The 15,023-nt window shown below is 43.3% G+C and overlaps 1 protein-coding gene across 1 annotated transcript in view; it reads right to left on the bottom strand.

Annotated features, from left to right (window-relative positions):
• dlgap1b (discs, large (Drosophila) homolog-associated protein 1b) overlaps positions 1–15,023 on the bottom strand; it is an 80,228-nt gene that overhangs the window by 39,260 nt on the left and 25,945 nt on the right. The window contains 1 exon segment of the mRNA XM_047024256.1: positions 14,085–14,162. The gene's annotated coding sequence lies outside the window, so the exon portion shown is untranslated.

The following is a 15,023-nucleotide window of genomic DNA, read 5'->3' as shown; positions in this document are numbered from 1 at the left end:
GACGAGCAGACAGCCAGACAGAGGAAAGAAAGAGAGGGGAAAAAGTGAGGGCATTATAAACAACGCCTCATTTACATGGACTACTGGCACAGCAAATGTTAGTTGTGTTCAGTCTGAGGAGAACGTCCTGAGGCTCTCCTCAGGCAGATGTGAACACACAGCGCTGTTGACAGACGCGGGCCTGATCATTTTTTGCCGTCTTACTTTCCACCCTTCACATTTTCAAACGAGGCACTCCCAAAATAGCTGTTGCCATGCATTGATATGCCCTGATATCTGAATCGCTCTTCCAGTCTGTCTTCCCAAACCTTTTTTGTTTGCTCGGAGTGAATTTCATTACACCAGAGAGAAAGAGAATGATGGAGGGGAGGGAGGGTGGTGAGGAATGATAGAGCAAGAGGAAGCAAGAACAGTACGATTCTATTTTCAACTTGGGGCGAAGACTATATTTGTACAGTACATTGTTATTGCGAAGGCAAATCAATTGAACTGAACATAATGAACGAAATAACAAGAAGGTAAACAGTTGTCAGCGAAGATCTTCCCCCTCTTGCTCCGGTACTTTTAATCTTGAAGACAGATACACGAATAATACCACATACCTCCGAGTTACAAACAGCAAAGAAAAGATAGAAAGGGAATTGAGGAACTGAGCACTTAACTTATCTCTCTCTCTCTCACACACACACCCCTACAGATGATCAAAGTGGGTTCCCTGGAGCTGTCTCTTCTCCAGACTAATCACCCACTAAAACCGTCCGACAGCTCCTGAGTCTGCCCCTCCCGCCGGCGGGGAATGAAAAGGGCCCCTCACTTCCTCAGTGACATGAAAACAGTGGTATCCATCAGCTGCTTTAAGTCTGCTCCTCTTTCTCGCTATCCACCCCCCCCCCCCCCCCCCCCCCACCACCACCACCACCACTACACACACACACACACACACACAAACACGCACACACTCAAAGTCATTGGCTGGGCCTGGGCGAAAGAGCTGAGCGCTGCTGGGCTCCAAATGGACTGGAGGTGAGGCTAACGAGACAGTGACAAGGGTGGCCGGGGCGTTGTGGAGGAGCGCTGGGGCTTGGCGAACAGAGGGGGGATTCATTACCGCGATTTATAACGCAGTGCTACCAAAGGCCACTGAGGTAAATAAAAAGAAAAGGGAGGGGAGGGGGGAGGAGAGAGGAGGAGGGCCCCCCGGAGGGCAGCGGAAGGAGGGGAAGTTGGAGAGAGAGAAAGCATAAGGACGGATGCCTTATCAAAGTTAAAACAGTGGACAATATTCAGGTTGTGCAAACCAATGCATACTGAATGAGTGCACTGTGAGTAGAGTATATTTGTTTGATTTGACAACGGCACAATAAATGAGGTAACTGTACTCGTCTGTGAACATATTCATGTAATTTCTATTCCTGCATATGTCTGATGGATCAAATCTCACTGTAGAAGAGACTTTTTGGATGAATAGAGTGAATAAGATGAGGGCAGTACAGTAATATTGCACATCCCTGACTACGTACCTAAATAAAAAAGATTCAATCATCTGCAAACACACAGACACACTCACACATTTACACATTCATAGATTCAGCATTCTTACACAAAAACATTCAGGACCCACAAAGAAATACACTCACACACACACACATTCAGAGGGCACTTAGAAACTGGACCAAGTCCAACTAAAGGTATTAATTGCAGTGAATTGACAAAAGGTTCCCTTTTTAGGCGCTGAGGCGGAGAACATGACCTAAATGAACGAAGGCTGGAGGCCGTGGTGTGTTGGTCACACAGCTGTCCACAGGACAGTGTTGGATCAGAAGAGAGGTCATCCAGCCCTTCCTGCCAGTCCGCCCGCGAGCACCCCATCACACACACATCCCGCGACGAGCTGGCTACACAGACATCCTCGATGAAAGAAGTCTCATTTGAAACATGGAACATTGACTACACAGCAACAACAACTAGGGTGTGGAACATGTGCTGTACATCGCTGATGGGTATTTGGGCCAGTCAGGGATACGCTACCCAGTAAACATGTAGTGCTAGGAAACTGATAGACAGCTGTGCGTTTGCATTTAGCCTGATGTGCACTGCAAGGACTGACTGGCCCCATTATGCCCAGAACACTCGGTTCAAGCGGACCTAATTGTAATCCTGTAGCATATTGGATGCATGAGCTGGAGATAGAGATGCTCTGAGGCAAATTGAAGACTATTGGTGTGCCATTGCAACCGACTTTGTTGACATATTGAAGTCAATCCTATTTGTTTGCCATTAGAGACATATTTATGCGACACACACGTACACACACACGCACACACACCCACACACACATGCTCACAGCCAGACAGACGTACACACATGCACACACTCACATCTGGGGGATTAAAGGCAGACCAAAACCAGAAAACAAGCTCTAAGACTAGAATTATTGTAAGTGGGCAAAAGCTTTTTGATCTTGGCTGAGCTTTGTATGTGAGTGCATGCACGTGTGTGTGTGTGTGTGTGCGTGGTGCCATTATACAGCATGTAAGGGTTTTTGTCTGTCTTCACTTTCTTGCAGTGGAGCCACTGGCACATGCACTGATGTATTCAATTATGAGCTTTGATCATACACCTGTTTTGGTCATTAGAAGTATTACTGGAAACCACAGTATTGTACCTCTGCAAAACACACCGTTGGTCCAAAGAGAAGCGTTCACAAGCGTATGTACACACACCTCCTTGTAGGTATTCTGAAAACTGAATGCATCTGCAACAGGTTTAGTACAGTAGTTGTCTGTAGATTCTCAAACTACCAAAAGTCTTGGTTTTCACACTACCTGAAACAATGCTGACCACCAAAACGATTAAAAAAGAGCAGTGCGGGTTGGATTGAAATGATTTGAAACCTGTTCTTTTTCACAGCGACTGCAATTTTCAGTCAGATATACACGCAGCAGTAGAAGACAAGGGCAGATCAAATAAGCTGCCGGAGAAAGTGCTCTCCGCTCACACCATCGCTGAGTCAGCACAGCGGCGTCGGCAGGACAGATTCTCGTCTGTGGTTACTCTTGTTCACGGTCGGCCTAGAGTCACTTATCACGGGGGAGAGAAAAAAACGAAATGAATTCTCGTGTCGATGCCCGTAAAGCTTGCCCACCTTCAATGCGATGCCTCCTTACCAAAAGCCAAGTTTCGTATTTATTCCGCCTAAGTCGGATGGTCAATGGAGCAAAGAAATGCTATGATATGGATATGTTAAACAACCTCCGACTTATTGTCAACTGTCTTGTTGAGGAGTCACCCAATCAATACACAACACTGTGTGCACAGCACAGTGTGCTCCCTTGAATAGGCCTCAAAGCCCATTCCCACCACCCTGCTACACTGAAAGATTTGGAATTCTCTTGGTTCCTTACTCTTATGGACCAGTGGCCGGGAAGCTTGGATGTTGCTTTTGGCGGTTGCGGTAAAAGCTTTGCACGTTGGCTGGATAAAGAACAATAGCAGGAGGAAAAAGTCCTGGCGGTTTCCAAATGTTGACTCCACAGCAGCTTGAAGACAGAGAGGTTGAAGGGAAGCCCAGCAGGAAGTATACTGGATGATCCATCTCCCTCAGCCAAACCAAAACAGGCATTGTGGTGCTTTGTGGAGTTTCTTTCAGACATTTTATCTTTGCAGCTGCTGTAAAAGGAACTCTCAGATTCCTCCAACCTGGGAATCATTTCTCATGAGGTGGTACGGATTACTTCCTGTCACGCAAGCCACTGGGGACCCTACAACAAGGTCCATGGAGGCTCATCCTTTTTGTGTGTTTGAGAAAATGTGTGTGTGCGCGTAAGAGAAAGAGTGGGAACATATATGTGTTGCTTGGCAATATTTCCGGATACCTTTCACATTATCTGTTGCTAAGGCTACACATCCACACACACTGGTCCACCACAGGTAACTCTCAGATCAATTTGTTTGCTTCAATCATAAGCTCACAATCCTGTTTGTGAAGTTGAATTCAACTTAAAGTAGAAAAAACTGCACTCTCAAGCTTGCTCGTGGCTTCTTTGACCAGTTTATTAGGAGGACAGACGCGTTTCGGCCTTAGCCATCGTCAGTGTATGGAAGTTGAATTCCACATTTTCTAGTGCTCGGCTCCAACTGCTGAAGTACAGGGAGGTGTGTTTCAGTGAAGCTAGGGAGTGTATACTTTAGTGAATCCTATAGTCGCTTTGCTGAGCAACTTCAAAAAACTCTCCCTTCACAGCCCCTTTCCCATCTGCAATTCTGAGACATTCATCATAGGGGTACTGAAATGTTCATGACCCAACTGAAGCCGACAAAGAAACGTAACCTAAAGACCTGGATGCAACAGAGAGCGGTAAACAAAAGATAGGCTCTCTCAGTGTTCTCCGCGATCGATTTGTGGAGAATAACTTTCAACTAAGCTCTTAGAGAAGGGTGGTTGGCATGTTACATTTGAATTTGAGATGATATGATTTACCCAGGAAATTGGGGAGGTGTGCTTTCACAGGCTTCCAGAGTTTGGCCCGAAGCCATGGGAAGTTAATGCCTGCCTGCTCAAAACACTCTTAAAGACAGATCACCAATCGACTTTCTCCACTTGCCCTGGGTGTATTGCAAATAGCCATATTTGAGATTGACGGATTGATTACCTTCATTCGGTGTGATCTGCATCATGAAATATGGATACCCTGCATTTTTTATATGGGGCATAACAAATTACATAGTAAAAGGGGAGAATGGTCAGATATTTTACCACTCAGTCTCTTTCTATGGAGGGCTTATTCAATCTGTTCAAGGAGGCTCATTCAAAACTGAAGAATGAACAGGAATACACCGTATATTGACATCAATATACTGATTAGTGATATCGATAAACTGTATACTGAAATAATTTACTGTATACTGATATTAACATACTTTATTTTCTGATATTATCCGTCACTACCTGGCTTGTGGGAAGTGACAAACAGGAAGATATGTAGTGGGAATGAAATGTGTCAAACGTATTTATCGAACGAAAATAACTTACACACAGAAACGTATGGTGTGGCAGTCAACAGAGTCAGTAATGTAGGGAGTGGGTGATTGAGTGTGTGCATGTGTAGGGTGTTGTAGGTGTGAACCAAGAATAAGGGTTGTTAGGTGTGAACCAAGAATAAGGGTTGTTAGGTGTGAACCAAGAATAAGGGTTGTTAGGTGTGAACCAAGAATAAGGGTTGTTAGGTGTGGACCAAGAATAAGGGTTGTTAGGTGTGGACCAAGAATAAGGGTTGTTAGGTGTGAACCAAGAATAAGGGTTGTTAGGTGTGGACCAAGAATAAGGGTTGTTAGGTGTGGACCAAGAATAAGGGTTGTTAGGTGTGAACCAAGAATAAGGGTTGTTAGGTGTGAACCAAGAATAAGGGTTGTTAGGTGTGAACCAATAAGGGTTGTTAGGTGTGAACCAAGAATAAGGGTTGTTAGGTGTGAACCAAGAATAAGGGTTGTTAGGTGTGAACCAAGAATAAGGGTTGTTAGGTGTGAACCAATAAGGGTTGTTAGGTGTGAACCAATAAGGGTTGTTAGGTGTGAACCAATAAGGGTTGTTAGGTGTGAACCAATAAGGGTTGTTAGGTGTGAACCAATAAGGGTTGTTAGGTGTGAACCAATAAGGGTTGTTAGGTGTGAACCAATAAGGGTTGTTAGGTGTGAACCAATAAGGGTTGTTAGGTGTGAACCAATAAGGGTTGCCACAAACAAAAGAACAAAGTTGTACTCAGGGAGAGAACTCTCCTGGAGAGGCCCAGCTCATCTCGTACCAGGCACAGGTGTTCCCCATCAGTGATCACAGCTCCTCCCCCTGCCTGCCCACCATCCTGCAACTGACACAAGCATGCAGAAACAGCAGACAGGGAGAGGAGACTGGAACTCGTCATACTGTATACTGATATCAATATTCCGTATATATCAACATACCGTTTACTGATATCAACATACCGTTTACTGATATCAACATACCATTTACTGATATCAATATACTGTATACTGATATCAATATACCGTATACTGATATCAATATACCTTATACTGATATCAATATACTGTATACTGATATCAATATAGCGTTTACTGATATCAATATACCGTATACTGATATCAATATACCGTTTACTGATATCAATATACCGTATACTGATATCAATATACCGTATACTGATATCAATATACCGTATACTGATATCAACATACCGTTTACTGATATCAATATACTGTATACTGATATCAATATACCGTTTACTGATATCAATATACCGTATACTGATATCAATATACCGTATACTGATATCAATATACCGTATACTGATGTCAATATACTGTATACTGAACATGGTGCTTAAGTCTGGTGTTGTGTACTGATCTGTAAGCGGGCCCATCTTTGCCTAAATAGCTCCAGATGACGTGGGATACATAGACGGACAGGATTCTGCGTCATGTCATTCAGCGCCCAGGCCTCGTCATCGCAGGGCCACGTTCTTCACACACTCTCTGTCTTTCCTGGCATAGTTGGCTGTATTATGAAAACACATGGCTACATGGAGGGATTGATATTCCCGGCTCCCAGGTGACAGCCCCTTCGTCACCACAGAACTAATTAGCCTGACTGTCAACGCTCTCCAAGACTAATGGACTGAGTGGGGGCTGAGTTATGGTGTGGGACCCACCAAACACATCCCTGAGACAAATTCTTCCTGTGACTGGGAACTGTTTGATCAAGGTAAACAAAATGAGCGGCTGCATTAAGCCTGGAGAAAGCCTCAAGTTGTTATCCTCCAGTTGGACTGTCAGAACTTCAACCGGGTGAATTGGCAGTGCTAGTTCATACTGTGTGGACTGCTCAGCCTTCACTGATATAAGCAAACTGGATAACTGGATAAGCAAACATTGAATTGGCCAAATACGTCAATGCAAATGTATAGTTTTTTTATCATACTAATGTAGATCTGTGGGGACAGCAGTTCTTTCATTCTGAAGCAAAATAAATGGATGTGGCATTTACTTTTGAACCTATAAGAAAAGCCATGACATCACCATGAATACCTATCTTTTATAGATGGGTAGAAAGGGAAATCCTTTTTTATCTATATTTTCCTCCATTTAGGCTTCCCTACAGTGTAACACTATCAACCACTTCATTTGAATAAGTTCAATGGGATAAGCCATATCCAATGCAAGGGAAAAGATTTACTCACAATTGACTTTATTTGCCCAAATCCGTCCATGCCCAATCCATAGAACAGACCCTGGGAGACAGCAAGTTCCTCAAAATGCCTGCCTCATTCCAAAATGCCTGAGTCATCCTCAAACCGAAGCAAAGTTGTATGTGCTGCATCATCTGGATCTTTGTGCTTTGTGTGTCAGAGAAATGACAAAACAGATATGAACCTTTCATCCCTCTTTTCTTTAATAAAGTTCAATAAAGTGATCCATAAATAACACAAGGAGGTAAATTGGATGAGGGGGGGGATAGCATCACCATGGTAACAAATGTATTTTTCCTGAACGGAAACAATGCATTTCTGGAGGTCTGCTAATATGCAGCTGGGAAAAGCAATTTTACCCCAACGTTCACCAGCATTATGAGAGTTGACTGGACATTTCTTTTGTCATTTCTAACATCCTAGTACCAACTGGGATTAGTAAAGAGCCATACCAATTAAGACACACTTTCCATTGAGTAAGAGTCCACACCATCAGTATGACTCCAATTGAAACATTTTAACTGATTGTGAAGAGATTTCCAGTCATATACTTGAATATTTCAATGATATAAACAAATCACCAATGTAACGTGTTACATCACAATGCATTGTTGTATAACACCACAATAACCCGAATACATTTTTAATGAATGTGACCTTGAATTGACACTTGTCTATTCTAAGAATTCAAGCACAGTACAATTTTTGAATTTGCAATTTCATTTAAATGACAAAAGTATTATTGTGTATTATATAAATGAAATGTATTAATAACTACAATAAACAGACCCACTTCCTGTTGTTTTAGTACACATTTGAGTTGTGAGGCTAAATCTTGGGCAGCTCCTGCACTGCCTGGGTTCCTCCGAGGTTGGAGATGTTTGAGATAAGAAGGCCGGCCTAAGGTGTTAGCATGTGTACTTCTACGTGTATGTCATTCTCAACATGCCCCCGTGTACTTCATCATGGTGGAGTGTGACTTCGATCTTTTACTATGTCACCAAAGAGAGCCACTACCCACGGTGCTGTTTGCAACTCAATGACAGCTTTAATGACTTCTGAACAACACCACTGATGACTGAACAGGCAATGACAAGCTTTGATTAAATAGGGTTGAACAACCGCGAAACAACCATTGGCACAAGTGTTGCTAGGAATGTCTGCTGGTTGGCTAAAATGTACAGTATGTACAGTACTGTAACTTGCCCCAGTCAGAAAGAGTTAACTTCAAACTGACAAGTGGAGCAAAACCAGCGCCTGGAGCGTGGAGATGGGAGCTGCACATGTACTGCAGAAAGTAACGTGTTGTAGCATACATAGTGCGAAAGTGTTAGCACATATTTAAGATAAATCTCTTCTGGTTGAACAAGGCATTGAAATACATGAATAATAATGGTATTTCTAAAAAGGAAAATAAGGAAATACACTATGCGTTGTGAACTTTCAGTGTACCCCTCTTCGTGACGTCTTTCGATTTCCCTGATATATTTGTGTGTCAGAATTGTGGATTTATGCAAATACTAATACTCAAAACAATTATGAGGGAAAACAAAGGAAAAACAACAGAAAAACGAATGCATTTTTCCTGCGTTCCAGGAAACATTGATTTAAATGCGTCTTTGTTAGGATTGCCTCCACTAGGCTTCTAAAATTAATTCAGGGCTGCTTAACTGCATAGGTCCAGAGGTCAGTGTTTGGCCAAGGGATGCAATGTGTCTAGGTCAGACAATAAGCAATCTTGACAACTTCCCTGCCCCTTTTCTCTATGTTTTTTGGTTATTGTTGGCCGATCTGGCTGTCGCATTAATGTGTGTCAACAGACATTTGACGAGACGGGAGGAGGGACTGACAGAGCAAGAGAACAGGTCCAGCCCCCTGCCGTCTCTCATGTGAACTGGTCAACACGGATCTGAAACGACACACTAATACACCTAGATACGCAGCCATTATCAATGGTGCACAATCATGTACGCACATACTTCCACACCTGTCCACAAACACACACACAGCCTGGAAGGCATCATTCCAGAACCCCTCGCCCAACCACCACACACACACGCACACAGTACATGCCAAGTCTGAACCAAACTCGCTGTTCGTACACAGGTGTCACATCAGGTGATAGTGGCTGAATGACTGTTGGAGTCTCTGTTTCAGCTTAGCTCCCATCTACGACAGAACACAGCAGAGGGGACAGGCAAGCATCAGCCGTCCACGAATCTGCCGACCCAACGGACTTAGCAAGGCTTATGTCATCAAAAATGGACTCAATTATGTCTCCTGTCAACTCGGGCTTCCTCTATGTCTATCAAACAACTTGGGCTGTGAGGGGCCATGACTGCTAAACCGACAGAATACGTTTTTTCCACAGCAGCAATTTTCCACCGCAGAAGCTGTAAGGGCAGCAGCACTGTCAGAAGCTGAGATCTGTTGTCACTGTGTTATGTCATGCAGACCAGTGGTTTGGCTGTATCCATAATGAATACAAGTCACATTAAAAATAGAGCTGGCTACCAAGGAGGCAGGGGAGAGAAGTAGAGGGTGGAAGGGTGACCAGCTAGGGGTGAAGGGGTTGCGCTAGCTGTGAGGGCAAGGCTTGCGGGGACTGGCAATAGCTGGATTATCTATCAATCCAGCTGAGGTCATGGATGATATTTGTTCATTTACTAGGATAAACCCCTTGAGGTGAAGCAACTCATTTTCAAGGCGTCCTAATGTACGATGCAAACATTTACAAGAAACAAAGACATTACAGTAATAGGAAAGACAACATCATTCATCAGTGGCAGCTCCCACTTGCAGTGTGTGGGTCTGTGTGTGTGCGTGTTTCTGTTTGTGTGTCTGTGTGTTTGCCCGCATCTGGGATAGTGCTTATTATCTAGGTGGACTTCAGTGTTTTCTCAGGGATGAACACGTGTCCTGGAGTTTACTCTCCACTACATGACTCACCCTCGTCTGTAACCAATCAGAGCTCTGGATTATGTCTGCCCCCTTTTTTCATGGTATAGTGAGGACCTAATTTTTTTCTGAGATTAAATTAGCCCCTTGTCCTGTATGTTCTGGCCCCGGCCAGAACCGGGCCAGGTTTTCTGTTTTTCACAGGTGTTGGCTCCAGGTTCCAGGTTTCCTGCCACATACTCCATCCCTCCTGTGAAATTGACACACCTGCAACTCATCCCCTCATCAGCACCATAGTATTTCAACCCTGGTTTTCCAGTCTCTAATCGCCAGTTCAATGCTTCTGCTACCTTGTTAGTACCATAGCTCCTGTGCTGTGTTGATATAACTTGGTACACTCCTAATAACATGGTTTTCTCTCTGCCTGCTACAGACTGTGCCACATCCTCCTGTTCATCAGCCTGCCTGCCACACCTGCTTGACCCACTGGATCTCCTTCGTTTTCCTTCAACCTTATTCTCAATAAACCAGTCAACCGTGCCTTCTGTGGAGTTGTGCATTTGGGTCCACCAGCCAGTAGCCAGTTGGTCCACCTTAACACTGTACTCACGAAAGCCAGCTAGGAAAACTAGTTTCAGATATATAAACAGTATATATCTAGATATAGAAAAATGAGAGAGACGAAAAAAGCGAGGCACAATGTGTATTCAAAGTGTTGCCACATTGACATATTTCCATGCAAATGCTCCTGCTTACAGGCCAAGATAAGTAAAGGCAGAAGAGTGGAGAAGAGAGGAGAGCATTTTCAGGCACCATGACAAAACCATCCACAGATAAGGTTGTCCCTAGAGCAGCAATTTGCGATACTCTGCCAGTCACAGAAAGTAGCCCCGTTGAAATGTTGAGACAGTGGAAAGTGCCAGAAGGTTGGAGTGGTGTTACCCGCACATGACTGCCATGGCCCCTTTGTCAACCCTTCCCTTGGACAGTTAATCTATTCCATGCTCCTCTTTGACACCAAAACACTCCTTCAGAGCGTGTGGTTGCCCATTTCAAATGCAAGCAGGGAGTGAAAGCGCTCCCAGATGGGGGACTGTGTCTCGTGTGTGACCCTGTTGACCCTCCATGTAAACTGCACAGGGGACCAAAGTGAAAAACAGAAAGAGAAATTGAAGCTGAAAAAGACCAGAGTGACCTACCAAGGTGGCTGGGGTTCAGAAGGAATTTGACGATACTGTAGGCAGGGAGTCAAACACATACCCCTCACTTACTGAACACACATACATACTTACGTACACATCTACAACACCTCACGCATGCAAACAAACACACAGGTGACACGGACTAGATATGGACTAAATGAAGTTCCTAAAGTCTCTCCCATTAGAGCAGTTCTTATTATCACCATCCCTCTGATCACAGGCACTGATCACAGTAGTGAAATACAACGGCTCAATGGAATATAATAGAAAGTGACATTATTATTTCTATAAAGCCAGCTTGAGACAATCTGAAAGAGCAGATCAGCAGGTAAATACATACACTTTGAGAGTTTAGACAGGAATCGAACCGTTGATTGGGGGTAATGGTGATTTTTCTGTTCGTTGTTTGCTAGTAGTAGGCCAGTGGGCTGTGAAATGTGAGGCTCATCAAGCTGATGAAATTTGCTCCCGTTTCATAATTTGTGCAGGTGCAAATAGATTACAGTGCTTATGGATGAGTCATAGTCTCTTTCTCTCAGAGCTCATTACCAGTAACATTAGCTTGGTAAACTATGTATGGCAAACAGGATGTCCAACCTAAAATGCACAAGCCCTGACATTTATCCTTTCCAAGTTGGATATTAAGCAATAGATTAAGAGTATTTAATCAAGGTTTGTAAATGAGGCCATTATTTTGGTTTAATAAACTTGGAGTGCTTTAGGCCAAGATCTTCCGGTGTTTGTATAAAAAAATTCAACTCACTAAAAAACCTAATTACTACTTGAATCATAAAAAAACACAAAAATAATGCTTTGAATTTCTAATGGGTTAAGTATGATAATAAACGTTTATTATCATACAGCCCCTAAATGTGCAAATTACAACTGGATGTACCCACATCCATCCTATGAGCTCTACTCTACTGAACACCCTGTTTTTCCATCATCATGTAAAAGTACACTTGCATATAACTGATTAAATCCTAATTAACTGTAAATTGATGTTAATTTACTTTCAATTGTTCTAAACTTATTACATCTGAATCACGGTCCCATGTGTGTTTATTACACTAGCTTACAGTTAGACAACCAAACACTCAAAACAATTAAACATTCACTGAGTTATTCAGGTAATATACCTTGTCCAATTACTTTGTATAAAATTAATTTATATTCCTTATAGTTTTTTTTTCTAATATACAACAGGAAAACAGGTTTGGGCTTTTCATTGTTTCATATCCATGACTATATGCTGTCAGAATAGATTTTGTAAGATTGGTACGAGCCAGGTCAGTCTGACTCTTCAATCCTATAATTATTATTATCCATAATTACACTGCCATTGCCTACCCATTCTCCACAGGATGCTTTTTTGAGAACCCCTTCAAATGAAAACCCATTTTAAACTGAGCAGCCACTCTGACACTCTCCAACGTTCAGCTGTTGGTTGGTTCAAACGCCTTTCTCCTCTGCCATTAGCCTGTTTTCCCCCGTTGCCCCTGCATTCGTCCTCGCTGTCTCAGATACTACAGTACCTTATTGGCTTACAAGCCTGTTCACAGAGAATTACAACTTCTCACATGGCCCTCTGTGATGACTCCGGTCAGCATGACCATGATACCTTTTTTTCTGCGATGGAAAAGCAAGGCGGTAAATCCTGTTTTCTGGCAGGGGCCGAGGGCTGGGGCTTTAGCACTGAGGCCTACAGAGGCATGGATACATAACTCTGTGGGTGATTATATATGAAGCACTCACAGTAATGACCTGACATGTTCCCCAGTCTTCATGCTGTTTTAAATCTTTGTAATGGTACAGACATGATTCTTTTATGTGGGTTATACTCTTGGTACAGGTGAATAACCTAACATTATTTGAAATCCAGCCACGAGACTGTCTGACAGTGGTACTGGACACTTTTGGACGCTTAATCTGTGTCTGGTCTGTTTTCTGTGACAGCTGTGTCCCTAGCACTCTAACATACTGGAGGCCACTCTGTACAGTCTAAATTCATCTGAAACTCACAAAGCTTCTAAAAATCTGCCATAAGCCCACAAGTCCACAACACTGTCACACATGCTGTAACATGTCCCGCGCAGTCCTCTGAACTTGAACACATAACAACGTAGCTTCATCACAGGGTAGTTTATTTTCTTCCCTCTATGTATCAATCTGTCCCAGAATTGTTTTGGGATTTGTTTGAAAAAGAGTGAGCAATCTCGGCACGCCAATTTGCAAATTAAATGTGTTTTCCACAGCTGTTCTGCAAACAAATAACATCTCTGCAGAATTCACAGAAAAATAAAAAATTATCTCAGCTGCAGCCTTTACCACTTCTTTTCTGAAATTGCAATGCTCTCCATCTCTCCTTCACGACTAGTTTGTGTGATAACAAATATTACCTACCTCCATCCACCCATACTTAAACTTCCCCCTCTCTCCCTCTTCATTTACCATTTGCTTCTGTCCATTTGGTCTTACTGACACATCACTACAACACTTACAGTATGTTATCGGAGTGTGTCTGTGCTGTGACACATTTCCACAGGGGTCACGCCAAGGTCATGGCTAGTACATGGAACGTTAAGCCGCAAAGGTCAAAGTTGAATTGAGAAAGAGCGGGTATAAATATTTATGATGCTGGAAGGCAGCCTTGACAGAGCGGGTCAATGGCATTGTTAATAGAATGAACAAGTGAGCCCTCAGTTAAAACAATCAAGCATGACAACACACAGTGGTAACTCACCTGCTTTATTGCCTCCTCTTCCACATCTCCTTGCTGCCGTCCTTAAAGTCTTTCCCCTTGTCCTCCATCTGGAACAAACTAGAAACAAAATAGCAGAAGAAAAAGGAACATTGTCACAGTTTACTGGGAGGGGGGGGGCTCTGCTTGATTTAAATGAAAGAGTTCTGAAAGCTTTGATTTTCTATGCAGAGTGCCTGGTTGGAGACATTTGATGGTGTTATGTATTACACCAGGGATGAGTTTGTTTAGCTCGAAAAATCAAAAGGTCCGACATCCCAGCTCTGATCCCCAACATGACATTTCAGAGCCAAAAAAGAAAGCTGTGACTGAGGGGAGCACACTCATGCATTTCATCCTCAGAAGAAAATAAAGAAGAGCACAAATTTAATTCATGCCAATTTGTGCCTCTCTAAATGTAGTTGTCGTTTTGCCTCTCTGGTGCTCTTTGAAAGTGTTCACAATAGAATTGGGCATGAAAAGAGAAAGATCCCTTTGTCTTTAAGATAGGACTTGGCGTTCGAAAGTGGACTGACCATCAGCACTTAACTGCATTACAACACGTACCAAAAAACACACAAAAACTCACGTCAACCCACAGGGTAAAAGAATGGCAAACACATTTTGACTAAAGTACTTTCTAACACTAGAACTAGATTCAGAAAGAGATGAATAGAGATGCTTTTACTGGCTGCCTGGGTTGGGAAGACACCCGAGAGAGTATGTTTTGCAGTGCTGTCCGACCCTCACTGGGTCTCTGTGGAGATGCCCTGGGTGGTGGATGGTGGTGTTGAGGGTCTGGGTGGAGCAGATGGTGGACTCAAGGCTCCCCAGGCAGGGATGGTGGGTGGTGGGAACCAGACTACAGGCCAAGAGGAGGTCATTGATGCTCAGTGTGGGATGAGGGAGGGGGGGGGTTGCCATCTTGTCATTGAGGTTTGA

This window comes from Hypomesus transpacificus, chromosome 8 (assembly GCF_021917145.1).
Source record: "Hypomesus transpacificus isolate Combined female chromosome 8, fHypTra1, whole genome shotgun sequence".
Lineage (NCBI taxonomy): Eukaryota > Metazoa > Chordata > Actinopteri > Osmeriformes > Osmeridae > Hypomesus > Hypomesus transpacificus.
This window is presented reverse-complemented; position numbering and strand designations above follow the sequence as displayed.